Source organism: Lutra lutra, chromosome 12 (genome assembly GCF_902655055.1).
Source record: "Lutra lutra chromosome 12, mLutLut1.2, whole genome shotgun sequence".
Lineage (NCBI taxonomy): Eukaryota > Metazoa > Chordata > Mammalia > Carnivora > Mustelidae > Lutra > Lutra lutra.
In genome coordinates this window covers 40,098,108-40,112,833 of record NC_062289.1, presented here as the reverse complement: position 1 = coordinate 40,112,833, position 14,726 = coordinate 40,098,108, and positions in this window count along the sequence as shown.

Genomic DNA, 14,726 nt, shown 5'->3' with positions numbered 1-14,726 from the left:
CCCTATCCCTGAAAGCTGCCCAGAAGTTTGAGGCCAGAGTATTTACCGAGTCCTCTTTGGGGAAATAGTCAGATACAAACAAATAAACAATTGGAAGCATTTTGAGTGTATTAACAGAAATTATGTTCACTCACAAATAAATCATTTTATATGCATCAAAGTTTTCCAAGAGTTGGGGTTTATGGAAAAGTATTTGTTTTACTGTAGAAATGCCATATTCTGAATGTTGAATAAAGGAAGGTATGGAAATGTTTCCCTATGAGCAAGACAGTGCATCTTTTTTTTTTTTTTTAAAGATTTATTTATTTGACCGAGAGAGATCACAAGCAGGCAGAGAGGCAAGCAGAGAGAGAGAGAGAGGAGGAAGCAGGCTCCCTGCAGACGGGAAAGCCCGATGCGGGACTCGATCCCAGGACCCCGAGATCATGACCTGAGCCGAAGGCAGAGGCTCAACCACTGAGCCACCCAGGTGCCCCAAGACAGTGCATCTTTATCATAAAGAATTGTCACCTAAATTTGCAAATTATCCTAATCACCTTTCCCACCCTCAAAATTTTCTTTTCTTTCTCTCTCTTCCTTCCTATCTTCCTTCCTTCCTTTCTTTCCCTCCTTCCCTCCCTCCCTTCCTTCCTTCTTATCTTTTTCTTTCAAATTTATTTATTTATTTTTTAGAGAGAGAGAAAGAGAGAGAGAGATCGGGGGAGGGGCGGAGGGAGAAGGAGAGAGAGAATCTCAAGCAGACTCCGCACTGAGTGTGGAGCCCACAGGCTGGATCCTTGGGATCATGACCTGAGTTGAAATCAAGAGTTGGATGCTTAGCAGACTAAGCCACCCAGGCGCCCTTCAAATGTTTCTTTTATTTGTGGCAATTTTTTTCTTTCTCTTACCAATTCTTAAAAATGAAGATATGTATTGCTGTGTTGGAATATTCACCAGACCATTGAGTTTTTCATAATCAAGAGAGAGTGATGTAAGATTTTTAGTCAAGTATCTATATGCTTAATCAATAAATATTATTGTATTTACAAGGACATACCATCTTGAGTAAGGTCCAATTTCCCTTTCAGATGAGCTGTTTATACCTTTAAATATCTATTTATTTCTGCTCTCAGTTTCTTTGATATTAGTGCAAATTTGTCCAATTGTCCATTTTCAGAATAATCTTTCTTTGTTTCTCTCTTATTTTTTCACCATAGCCTACCACTTCTGCATCCCACCCTAGTACACCCAATCCTATTTCTACTTCTATTATGTTTGTTTGAAATACAATATTTCACAATACTTCAGAAAGTTTGAATTGCTCAAAGTCAATGGCTTGATGTTGTTATACTGTTGAAGTTTTGTTTGACAGTTTGGATATATTTTGGGAGCTGGTTGGCTGAGGTGACATACAATTCAAGAATTCTGTTGGGTATTTCATTTCATTCTATTTTTTAAAAGACAACCAACTAACTAAAGGATGTATTTTCTCAAAATTTGATGGTAACATACAGCCGCTGCTAAGACAACATGGCAAATCTGGACTGGACCCTTTTCATTTTGACATTACATATTATTGAGCTCAACATTAAAGTAACATGGTTGAGATAAGGATTGATTTAAGTTCCCTGTAGGCACTTGAATCTCATCTGCAAGAACATTTTGTCCAGTTTAATCTTGTTTTATGTATATTAATTTCCTTGGCTTTCTAACAATAGTCAAAAGAAACCAAACGCTTCAAAAGAAATGTCAAGAACACTCCTTTGTGAGTGTAAGATGGAACTCTTTGCAGTTCTTATCTTCAAGAAAGGCTTTCAATTGTAATATTCCATAAATGTAAAAATGCATGTACTCTTGACACAAAATTCTATGGCATCTCTGAAGTGGGTAAAATTGTCAGTTGAATCTCATATGTAAATGCTTATTTGCCTATTTAATGAATATGTGCTATCGATGGTTGGGAAAAGCTCAAGTATAATGAATTTAGGTAATGAGTACAGTGTTTAATTTTGAAGGTAAAAATGTGTGTGTATAGGGGCACCTGGGTTGCTCAGTGGGTTAAAGCCTCTGCCTTCGGCTCAGGTCATGGTCTCAGGGTCCTGGGATCGAGCCCCGGGTTCTCTCTGCTCAGCAGAGAGCCTGCTTCCCCCTCTCTCTCTGCCTGCCTCTCTACTTGTGATCTCTCTCTGTCAAATAAATAAATAAAATCTTTAAAAAAAAATGTGTGTGTATATTTGCTGTTGTTCTCCAAAGTTATTATTCCTCAGCATGGGTAGTTGTCAGTACTTGCCAAGTCTATTTTCTTTTGAAACTATTATTAATACAATATTTTATTTTGTTTTTTTTTTTCCCTAAGCTACAGAGGTATTTTTAAAATAATTTTTAAATTTTAGAATAGATTTAGATTTACAGAAAAATTGGAAGGATAGTACAGAGTTCCCATATACCTAGCACTTGTGTCCCCTATTAACATCTTATGTTAGTATGGTGTATTTGTTACAATTAATAAACAATATTGATGCATTACTATTATTTTTTTTAAAGATTTTTATTTATTTATTTGACAGACAGATCACAAGTAGGCAGAGAGGCAGGCAGAGAGAGAGAAGGGAGGAAGCAGGCTCCCTGCTGAGCAGAGAGCCTGACGCGGGGCTCGATCCCAGGAACCTGGGACCATGACCTGAGCTGAAGGCAGAGGCCTTAACCCACTGAGCCACCCAGGAGCCCCTGATGCATTACTATTATTAACTAAAGTCCATAGTTTATTAAAATTTACTTGATTTTTAACCTAATTTCTTTTTCCAGAATCCCACCCAGAATATTACATTTGGTTGTCACATTTCCTTAGGTTCCTTTTGGCTGTCCAGTTTCTCATACTTTCCTTGTTTCTGATGACCTTGAGTTTTTAGAGATAGTGATTTGATAATTTAAAAATATCTCCCAATTGGGAATTATCTGATGTTTTTCTCATGATGAGACTGGGTTTATGGGTTTTTAGGAAGAGGACCACAAAGGTAAACAAGGTGACATTTTAATCTCATAACATCAAGGGTACATGTGAGCAACATGACTTATCAATGTGGATGTTAAACTTGATCACCTGGCTGAAGTAGTATTTGCTAGGTTTCTACACATTGAGGGTAGCGCCCCCCACCCCCAACAATTTTCCCCTTAAATTGTACTCCTTGGAAAGAAGTTATTATTCACAGCTCATACTTAAGGAATGGAAGAGTTATGCTCCAACTCCCTGAGGTTGAAGTATCTACATAAAATATTTGGAACTTGTTGGCAAAGGATACTTGATCTATTCTTCCCCATTTATTTATTTATTCATTTAATCATCTCTTTATATCGGTTTGGACCCATGGATATTTATTTTTGTTCTTTGGGTTACAATCCAGTACTACTTTATTCTGTTGTTTGAACTGTTTCAGCTTCAGCCATTGGGAGGTCTTTCAACTGGCTCCTGTATCCCTCGATATATTCCTTTCATTACTGTCCTTTTTTCCTTCTTCCCACTCCTCTTGACCCCTTCCCTCCTTTCCTCCTTCCCTCTTTTTCTCCCTCTCTCCTTTCCATCCTTCCTTCCTTTCTCTCTCCCTTCCTCCCTTCCTTCCTTCCTCCTTCCCTTCCTTCCTTCCTTCCTGGCATGGCAAGATAGTGCATGTTCACGTTGTATATTTCATGCTTTAGTCTTAGGATCAACCATTTCTCCAAGGAATTTTGCTTCTTTTTATTGGAGATGGTATTAAAAATGAAGATCTGAAAAAAAAAATAAATAAAGATCTGAGCATTAAGTGTGCTAGTTGCTCCCGGGGTGTTTCCTTTAGACCTGACAGTAGGCAGGACAAGGAAATATATGTATGTATAGTAATCCTGTATGTACACATATCTATACATGTTTCTATACAGAACCATCTGCATCCATATAAACTAACCGTGAGTTCATATTGATGTCTCCAACTTTAATCCATCACCAACCAACTTGATTTCAACTTAAATGGTTTACATGTGAAAAACATGAAAGGAGTATGAACAGGCAAAATAGTGTCCCTACTTTGGGGTTAATGAGACCACAGAGTACACTGAGCTTTTGCAGGATGTAAACAAGTGCTATTATGGAGGAACAAGCCATTGAGTAATGGTCTTCAGATTTATTATTTAATAGGGTTATACTTCAAATGTGTAACATGCAGAAAATGAATACTTTGCCACTGAAGTCCAATATTTTTTCAGTATCTTTTCAGTAGGAAAGATGTCAGAGTTCTATAACTACAGAGGAAATCCCAAACAAAGGCCTATTGAGAAAAGGCTATAAGAAAAAGCATCTCAGACCTAGCCTGATCTTGTTTCTATTGGTCCTAATGAACACTGGAAATTCTATAAGAGGACAGTTGTAGCTACAGTTGATCCAATAGTTCATAAGCCCAGAGGGAACAGGAGAAAAATCACAGGATTTAGAATTGAAAGAAAAGTATTTGAAGATCTCCTCTATCACTCATTGGTAACATAAACATCCTAATGCCTCTAACCTCAATTTTCTCATTTTTAAAAGGGGATAATAAGAATTTTGTACCATTTATATTTTAAGGGCAATATAACAGTCAAGAAAGCAAACAAATGTGAAAATAATTTTTGAATTGATAAAAGCAATGCAAAAAATATTATAGGAGGAGATATGTCCATGTAGGTAGCTGAAGATGATATATCATGGTGATCAAGAATGTTGATTTTGGAAAGAGACTGGGTTAGAATCTCAACTACACAATTTCCCAACTGTGTAAAATTAGGCAAGAAACTTAATTTCTCAAAGAATCAGGGTTTTTTGTAGGTAGAACTGGATTCATTTAGATTTCAGTTTAATCATCTAATGAGTAGAGAGGGGTAATATCCTTTTTAGCTCTAAATCTCCAGATCTGAATCTCCATTTCCTTGAAATGTTGACGGAACCACACAGAGTCTGGGTAAATTCTCTTGAATTTGGGAAGCAGGAGGATTGGGCCTCCCAAGCAAGCTATGAGGGGCCTCAGATAAATTATGCCTGAATTCAGTGATCAGGGAAGGCTGTACCCTGTAAGGCTTCTTCACTTGCAGGGGCCCCCTCCAAGGCTCTGAGAGGGGTCCCAGCAATGTGTAAAATTTCAAAAATAAGACATTTTAATTGCAACCAATTAAAATTTCTCTCTATTTCCACTTGAATTTTCTTTCATGTCAGATGGTGTTGGAGAAGGAGCCCTAAACATTTTTGAGACACTGGTGGAACAGAAGTTGAACAGAGAATGTAATGTGAACCGAGTAAGATATATTAGGATGTAATTTATGTGCTCACAATTACTTTCACATAGAGTTAGGTTATTATTAGCTGCCCCAATGAAAGAATGACTACTAGGAATAGTCTGGCTTTCCACTGTGTTGACTCACACACTGTCAAGGAAAAAAATTGGATTGGAAGTTCTATTGTGATATGAATATGTACTCTTGAAATAGTCCTTGAAAAATATGAGGGTATTTAAGATGATTCCCTGCACAAGAAAATTGAAATCATATAGTTAGTGTATGAAAGTGTATGAAAGAAATTTATCATACATGTTGGGAAGCTGAAAGAAATTGTCTAAGCTATCAATAATTAAAAAAACAAATTTCGATCAATCATGGTAGAAGAAAGAATAGAAACACTGATCTCTTATTTGTCCTCTAGAAAATTGTATTACAAGTTTTGTTTGTTTGTTTTGCCATCATGCATTTTGAAGACTATAAAGTCAAAATTTCATGGAAAAGAGCATTATAGAGGTATATGTTAGTTAGCTAAAATTATGTTATTTTGTGGACTTTGCAAGGTTTGTGGTAGTGCTAGTTTTTTGAAATTTGTAATTTTAGGCACCAGAGAGTGTATATCTACCCCATGCATCCTTCTTTAAGAATTCTGCTAAGTCTGTAACAAGTAGCTGTGGAGGTAGATGGATTTCTGTGATGCACAAAGATACAGAGCTCAATATAGATTTCCTTTTAGAGCCTTCTATTTCAAGAATTCCTGTGACATGAAGAGTTGAGGCTCTTAGAGCTTCCTTCTGTTTGTATGGCCTCCTTCCCTGCTGACTTGGAAGAATCCTGTGGCTACCAAGGGCCCAACTTCCTGCCTGGAGCCACTTCAGCAGTTAACTGGTCACCACTGGGCCTGGAAGAGTTGGACTTGTTTGTCTCACTTGTGTATGCAGGTGGGTCTCACTAATGTATGTATGTGTGTGTGTATTCATTCATTCAACAAAATACTTAGCTCTGTGTGAGATGACGTTTGTCCTCACATGTTGTTTCAGAACAAATGCTTTGAGGTCTGTGCAATGGAAGAACTGGCGCTGTAGGACCATCTAAGCACCCTGTCACTTAATATGCTTCTGAAATCTGCAGAGACTAAAAACTCTTCTGGTTTCATAACGCCAAATCTGACTTTTCTTGAACTCATACACATACACGATGGTGGTTCCCCAACCTTCACCCCAGATTGCTTTATTCTAATGGTACGTGTCAGAAATCCGAGGGCGTATTTGTGCTAAATAAATTTCTTAATAAAAATGTAATTTATTAAAGTAACTTAAAAACCACCACATTATTTGGGAAAATAATGTACTGTTGATCAAAACATCTGAAAACAATATAAGTAGTCAACTTTTCTCTACCAGATAAATGTGATGATTTTGCATGCGTGTTGATATCCATTCTTGTACATTAACACGGGAGCACACAGATATATATGTGTGTGCACACATGAATTATATTTTCCCATACATACACATCTACACACACATAGATATACATAGTATACTTCTTTACTGTATATGTGCACTTCTTTACTGTATGTGTGCACTTTGTAAAGCTTAAGAATTGCTTTACCTATCCTTAGAGGGTATGTCTTATTAAGATATTGTTTTAGGACCAATGTAATAGCTTTAGTGGAGGAAGAAATATTACCTGTCTCCTATGACCCACGTGGATTCTGCTATTTGAGAATATATACAGGTTTGCTCAGTGGCTTTGTATATTTCCCCAGAGTGGGGCACCAGGTGGCAGATGCCAATGTTAACTAAAAAAATTTCGCTCTACTCTCTATTTCAAAGAGTACAACATCAGTACTCAGAATCTAAATTTTTCTACAGCTCTGCCCCGTGATATGGAGTGAATGGAAGGAATATGCTCCAGGTGAAGGGCTTTCTGAGCCCATTTCTGGCATCCAGGCAGCAGATGGTGACCAATGAGTCTGAGCTACAGATCATTTAGAGTGAAGCTGGTCATTTTACCCTCCACTATCTGCAGAAAACACCAACCTGTGATCACAATATCCCTGTCAGAAATTAACTGGAGGCTGTGCCTGTCTTCCAGGACCCCTTTGCATTGGAGACACTCTCCTGTTTGCTCCCCGACCCCACCAACGGAGAAGATATGCAGTTCCACTATGAGGGCCCACGGGTAGCTTAAATAATTTCTGAAGTTATAGCTTACTGTAAGCTTTCATGCACTTACTCTGCTGAAGAAAATGAATTTACTACATGGAATCACACTTCTCCTAAAATATCTCTGGGTCTCCACAACCTACAGATATATAACAAGCAAAGGCATGCTTATAGGCACTGATCTATTAAACCATTTTCCTAAAATACCTAGTCTTTGCATACGAAACAGAAAAAAAAATCATTAAACCTATGGTTTGCCAGACAATTACTTTGTCAAATCTCAAGAAATTGCATAATAAATTGTATACATGCATCAAACATGAACAGCAGAGGAGTATAACAAGCTATGTATTTCCAGTCTGCTTGTTCTCACATTCAAGCAGTAGCTTTTGTTTTCAAGAACAATTCTATATCCCTTCCGAAGGCTTTTTACAAAATACAGCCATACATTTATCTATCAAACTAAGTATAAATAATTGAGACACTTAATATGCACAGTAATGGGGAAATGCACGAATAACTTCATTATTAATGTTTATTGATTATTTATGTTTTCAAATAAGCAAATGTGCTGCTAGTATTTTTATCATGTAAATCTATATGTGTATTTTGGTTTTACCTGTTTATTGGCAAATTTACAATCCACATTATGGGCATTTTTATTGCTTTGCACACTTATTTGCTATGCACATAACCAAGGTCAGTTTACAAACTGACTGGTGTTTACTCAATTTGATTACTATGTTACATTTCTGAGCTTATTTTCCCTTTGGAAAATTAACTGTACAGGGAAGCCCAGTAAATCTTTACTTAAAAATTCCAAACTTTAGATTGATTTCAGCAGTGAGTTTGTATTGATCTCAAAAGCTTTGCGTTCCTAACTAAAAACTAATCTTTATTTCACCCTTTAGTGACTGCAGTCATAAATATGCTCACTCCTACCAGTGTAGAGTGGATTAATGGTTATTGGAGATTGGGGCTTCCAACTGAGTGTGGGAAACCTTAACCTTTGGAGGACAACATGAAGGCATTTACCCCTTGTCAGCTATAATCCCTAGGTCCACTTCTGACATTTACCTGAGTGTTAAAGAGGAAGCAGAGCAGGGACTGGGGAATAAAGCTCCAGAGATCCTGCTTGGCTATTAATCACTCACTGTTAGATTGACTGCCGTGCTTGATCTGGCTGCTTCCGGCCATCAGAGTCACCAAAAGGCCTGGCCCTGCTTCTCCACTCTGGCACCCGGGTTAGCTCCTCCTGGGGAAGACTTTTCCTGCCTGCCTGCAAGGAGGGGCTTCTTGCAACACCCAAACTCATCTGTCATTACCCTTTCAACTTTGCCATATTAGTTAACAGAACTAATATTCTGAGGAGTATGTCCATATTAGTTCAACTTTGCCATATTAGTTAACAGAACTAATATTCTGAGGAGTATGTCCAACCCATTTGTATGATCTAATTATAGAGAATAGAGAGTTAAAAAGGAACAAAACATTTTGTTATCAAGGGATGACCAAGAGCATTCCAGGCAGCAGCAAGTGAAAGGCTGACAAATGGTAATGAAGCTGCAAAGCAGTATTTCTCAAAGTGTGGCCCTGGGTACCTCCAGGATCACAATGACTGAACGAGAATGTCAGCTTAGCATCTCCTGGGCACCAGCATTCTGAACTTCAGCAAGGACCCCAAGGAGCTCTTATGCGCCCGGAGTGTGGGACACTCAGTCATGATGTTGGTATGTTTCTCCCTTTACCCCTTTCTATGGGAAGGAAGTAAGAATTTTGATTTTCTGGGACCTGATGGCTGAAATTACTATTAGGTTACTCAATATCCGTATTTTTCTTTCTTTTTAATAAGGCAAACTTAATTTTCATCTGAGCTCCTTGTTGTCCAATTATCATTTTTCAACCTTCATGACAGATATAAGAGAGGCTTCTGTGTGGGATTTGTAAAATGTCTTACTTCAAAGGTTGGGCCATGCCTTTTCTCTTCCTTTTCTTTAGTGTGCTTAGCCCATATTAATGAGAACCTCAGCAGCTCATCCTGAACCATGGGGACATGGCTGACATCTGAGATTGGTGGGTCAGAGAACTTGAAGGGACTTGGGTCCCTGATGATTTCATGAACCTCCCCACTGTTCCTGGGCTACCTACCTATACGGAATAAAACCTGTGTGTTTAATCCTTTCATGTGGGTGGGATTCACTATAGCTCAGAGCTGAATGAGGTGAGTTACTGGTACAGATCCCTTCAGGATAATGGGTTCACTTCAGACAAAATTCTCCCTCTTTGGATGACCCCAACGTTTCCCAAGCATTATTATTGTCTGTGACAGTGAGAGAGTATCTGAATATTAATAGTCACTTTGTTACATTTCTGTGGGCTCAGGATTCAGGGAGGTACTCCAGATCTTGCTTAGAATTTCAGAAAGGTCTGTGTGCTTCTAGCTGTTGTCCACAGAAAGGTGATGGGTTTGCAGTGGCAAGTTGGCCATGGGGGTTCTAGGGAGGGCAGCAGCCCCAAGGACAGACTTGCATGCAGGAATCTAGATTGCCTGCTAAAGCAATTGATCACTTAGTGGTGCCCTCCATGCTCCATGAAGTTAACCTTTACCAGACTTAAGGCTAGGCCTGTTACATATGGATGAAATGCAGTGTCTTAAAGACATTTGAAGCTTACTTAAAGTGTTCCTTTTACCTTGAGGAGGAAAAGATTATATTTCTTTTCTCCCATTAATATTTTTATTTGTTCTGGTCCCGAATCTGAGGCTATCAAGTCATGATCTTTGTGTAGGGATAGCACTTCCAACACTTACTGTCATGACTTTAAAGATCGTGTGCAAATACAGCAAGCAAAGTAAGATTCTCTATTTCCTTCACTGATGCTGGCTCAGTTACTGAAGTCATTTATTAGAGGCTTTTCCACTTTTTTTCTTTTCTCTCTTTCTTCTGCCACAAATGCAGTTACAACCTTTAACATGATTATCTTTATTGATATGTTAATGAATGACTATAGATTCATTCACACAAATAATTCATTATTAGATATCACATTCTGACATCTAGTGTGACTCTAGCTATGTTGGAAGAGGGACTGTCAAAGTGTGGTCCCTGGACCAGCCAGCCCCAACGGCATCACCTGAGAAGTTGTTAGAAATGCTTGAACCCCACCGCCCTAGATCCACTGAATCAGTAATTCTAGAGGTAGGGCCTAGCAATTTGTGTTTTTATAAGCCTTCTAGAAGATTCTGATGCCTGTTTAAGTTTGAGAACCAGTGTTCCAGAGTGAGCCTAGTCATGTCGTCAAACCAACCCATCAAGAACACTTAAATGTCTATTCCTTAATGTCTCCACAAAAGTGAAATCTTAGACTCCTATAAGTTGGAATAAAGCATTTAATTATGTAACTTTTATCTCATCTATCTTCAGTCTACAGATAACTGGACCAGGCAATAAGATGATTCAATCTGTGCTAAGATAGCACAAATAATAATAACAGTTAACAATGTAGAGTATTTTTTCAGTCTTCTAGGTGCTGACACATTTAAAATTTCACTTGATTATGCAGCAGATTCAAATGTACCATCTGAGTTAATGCAATTTAATTGCTGGAAAAAATAATAAAAACAAACTGTTACAGGACCATGTTTTATTCTTTTCTTTGTCCCTATATTGCTGATTTCCCTGCATTAGAAACAGCACTTGGTAAAATAAATATTATTTAATGAATGGTCACCTAAATGAATAATGTTCAACAGTACCATTTGAGTAATATTTGCTAGTGGATGAGGGGGAAAATCCATGGAGTTTTATATCAGGTCTATTTGGAAGGAGAGAGAACTTTATGGAAAGCATTTCAATTTTGTAACTGTATATTTGACACTAAGACATTTGACAAAGGTTTATACTCATTGACTTAGAGATGCCCTGTAGAAATTAACTTATTGTCTTAATTTCAATGGAAAGCACAAGTTCAAAATAGCTCTTAGGTCACACGCATGAGGCCAGTATTCTTTCTGTGTTATTATTAAATACTATTAGATGGGATAATATAATTTTTTCAAGAACATAAATATAATATTTAGGAAATGATTGAAATCATTCTTTTTAAAAAGATTTTATTTATTTATTTGTCAGAGAGAGAGAGAGATCACAAGTAGGCAGAGAGGCAGGCAGAGAGAGAGGGGGAGCAGGATGAGCTCCATCCCAGGACCCCGAGATCATGACCTAAGCCAAAGGCAGAGGCTTAACCCACTGAGCCACCCAGGTGCCTCTGGAATGGTTCTTAAATCCATTTTTATTATATCCATAATCTAAATTGGAAAATTGTTCTCTATTAGTTTACTAAATTTGGTTAAGTAGTATTTTAAAAAATTATATTAAAGATAAAAATTAAGAATTGTCTTTGAAATTGGGCTATAATAAAGCAAAGAACTTCTAAAAAACAAAATAAAACTCAACATTTAGCTAAGTGCTAAGTTTGTTAAAGGCATTAACCAAGTACTTTTACTAATATTCCAGACTGTCATCCTAACCAAATATTTCAGGGTTTGATAATATTCTCTCTTAGCTCCGAGACTCTTAAAAATAATATCAATCCTAAGACTCTTAATCTTTTCGTAAGCTTTCCAAAAACAGTAAATCCCAAACCACAGTGTTTTGAAGCAAACTTCTGATAAAGAATTTGGAGTATTTTCAATAAGAATAACAAAATTAAATTTCCAGGAGTGCGCTGTAGTGGAAAAGATTTGAGCTTTGGAGTTAGAGAACTGGGCTAGATTTCCACCTCTGTAACTTGCTAGATCTAAGTCCAAGTTAGTTATCCCACTGAGCCTCAGTTTCCTCATCTATAAATTGGGACTGGTAAAAATATTTGCCTCACAGAATTTTTGTTAGCATCAACCAGAACTGTGTGTGTTGATTTTCCAGTCTAGAAATCAGCAAAAAAGAAAATCCTTGATGTACAATAGCTCTTGTTAGGTGAAAAAACAATGTGAATGTACATGAAATAAATCGTAAAATGTAAAAGGATGCATACATGTTGGTTTAATATATTAATTTTTGCAGAAACAAAGTGAAACAATTAGAGTTGGGGAATCACTATTTCTAAGTACACACTTGGCAAATTCAAGCCTGTTTGATTTCATGACTTTCTTCAGTGAGTACACCAAAGACACACAAAATCTGAGGAAACAGCAAAGTCTTCTATCAATTTGTATGAGGGAAAATAATGCACAATTCCCTAGTAATTCAAAAGCAAGCTGCTCTGGAATTTTGGTATGACAAGGAACTAGATAGGCACATTCAGATAGCCTGCAAGCTTCTGTAGTAACATGAATGTGGCACCGAATTTTCAAGGAGAAAAATAAAGATGACTAAGTGAGTGACAGTATCCAAAAATGATCCTGCCTTACATTCTTAGGTAATTTTCATATCACCATCTACCATTTACTCTAAATAAACAGTAATAAAATAAGGGTGAACAATATCCCCCAGCAAGACAACTACCCTGTCATCTTCTAATTCACTGAACTTCAACCTTTCCCAAGCACTTACCAAGTGTCATGTGGTACAAATTCAGAAATGGAAGAGATACAATATCTGCTCTGAAAGAGTTCAGCCGTTCGGCTCTGCAGAACATGAAAGAAAGGCCAGATATCTAAAAAACCTGAGTAATTATTGAATACAGGGCTAAAATCAGGCAAGTGAAAACAGCCAGCAGACAAAGCACTAACTGAAACCCACTCACCTTGAGGAAATTTCATGACAACACATACATAGTTACCCACACTTTATCAACATACCTCAGATAACCAGTCAGAAAAAGCCTAAAGACAAGGATGCAGAGTTTCTAATAGCTCTAGGATGCTCAAGTTTTTGTAGTTATAAGCACAAGAGATTATTTATATAGAGCAATAGTTCTTAACGTGTGGTTCATAGACCTCTTGGTGGTGCCTGAAATCCTTCGCATGAAGGCAAAACTATTTCAATAATAAAGATGTTATCTGAACTTTTTACCACTTTGACTTTTTACTGACAGTGGAAAAACAATGGTGGTAAAATTGCTGGTGCCTTAGGACGATTCAAGGCAGCAGTACCAAACAAAACAAGCGTCATTGTGTTCTTAAATGCTACGTACTTTTGGTTTTAAAAAATTGTCAATTTCACTTAAGAATGTCTTTTATAAATAAATAAAATTTTAATTTTGTTACATACTAATTTTGAATATGTATTTTTTTAATGTTCTGTGTGACAAAATGGGAAGTGTTCCAGTATACGCAAGTGTAATGGTTGTCTTAAGGAAAACTTCTTGTGCAACTGTTTGAGTTGCAAGCTAAACTAACCTTTTTTTTTTTTAAATTTTCATGTGACAGGATTTGAAAGAATGACTGAGAAGTGTTTTCAGACATGGATATATGGCTGAAATTCTCTTGACAACAAACAAAGTGAACCCTGTCATTTCAAGAAAAATAATTGACAGTACTTATTGCCAATGATAAAATTTGAGCTTTCTAGTGAAAAATAGAATTTTGGAAAACTACATGCACCACCATGAACTTGACTTAAACATTTATCATATGAAATTGGTGGTACTACAATTAACAGATGATTTTTTAAAATATTGTACAATGATATGTGTCAACACTTAGAAGCTTAACATAATTTTTTTTTTCTTTTTTTTTTTTTTAAAGATTTTATTTATTTATTTGACAGAGAGAGATCACAAGCAGGCAGAGAGGCAGGCAGAGAGACAGAAGGAAGCAGGCTCTCTGCTGAGCAGAGAGCCCGATGCGGGACTCGATCCCAGGACTCCGAGATCATGACCTGAGCCGAAGGCAGCGGCTTAACCCACTGAACCACCCAGGCGCCCATGTTTAACATAATTTGATGAAACCATATTTTCCAAATATTGATGCTTGGCATACAAAATCATACATGGGCAAAGGAGTCATGAAAAAAAATGCAAGATAAAACAATGAATTCAATTTAACAGAGTATAGAAAGTTAATTATTATAATCTCATATTTCACATTGCAACTGATCGAAAGGAAACTATTGCCTGTCAAGTATTGGTGTAGTATCAAAAAAGGATATCCATAATTAGCTGAAATGATTACAAAAATGCCCTCCCTTATCTAACTATAGGTCTGTGTGAGCAGATTTTCTTCATATGCTTCTCCCAAAGCAACATGTTATAACAATTGAATGCAGAAGCAGACATAAGAATCCAATTGTCATCTAATAAGCCAGACAGTGAAGTGATTTGTAAACATATTTTTAAAATGCCAGACAGTTCCCTAATTTTGGG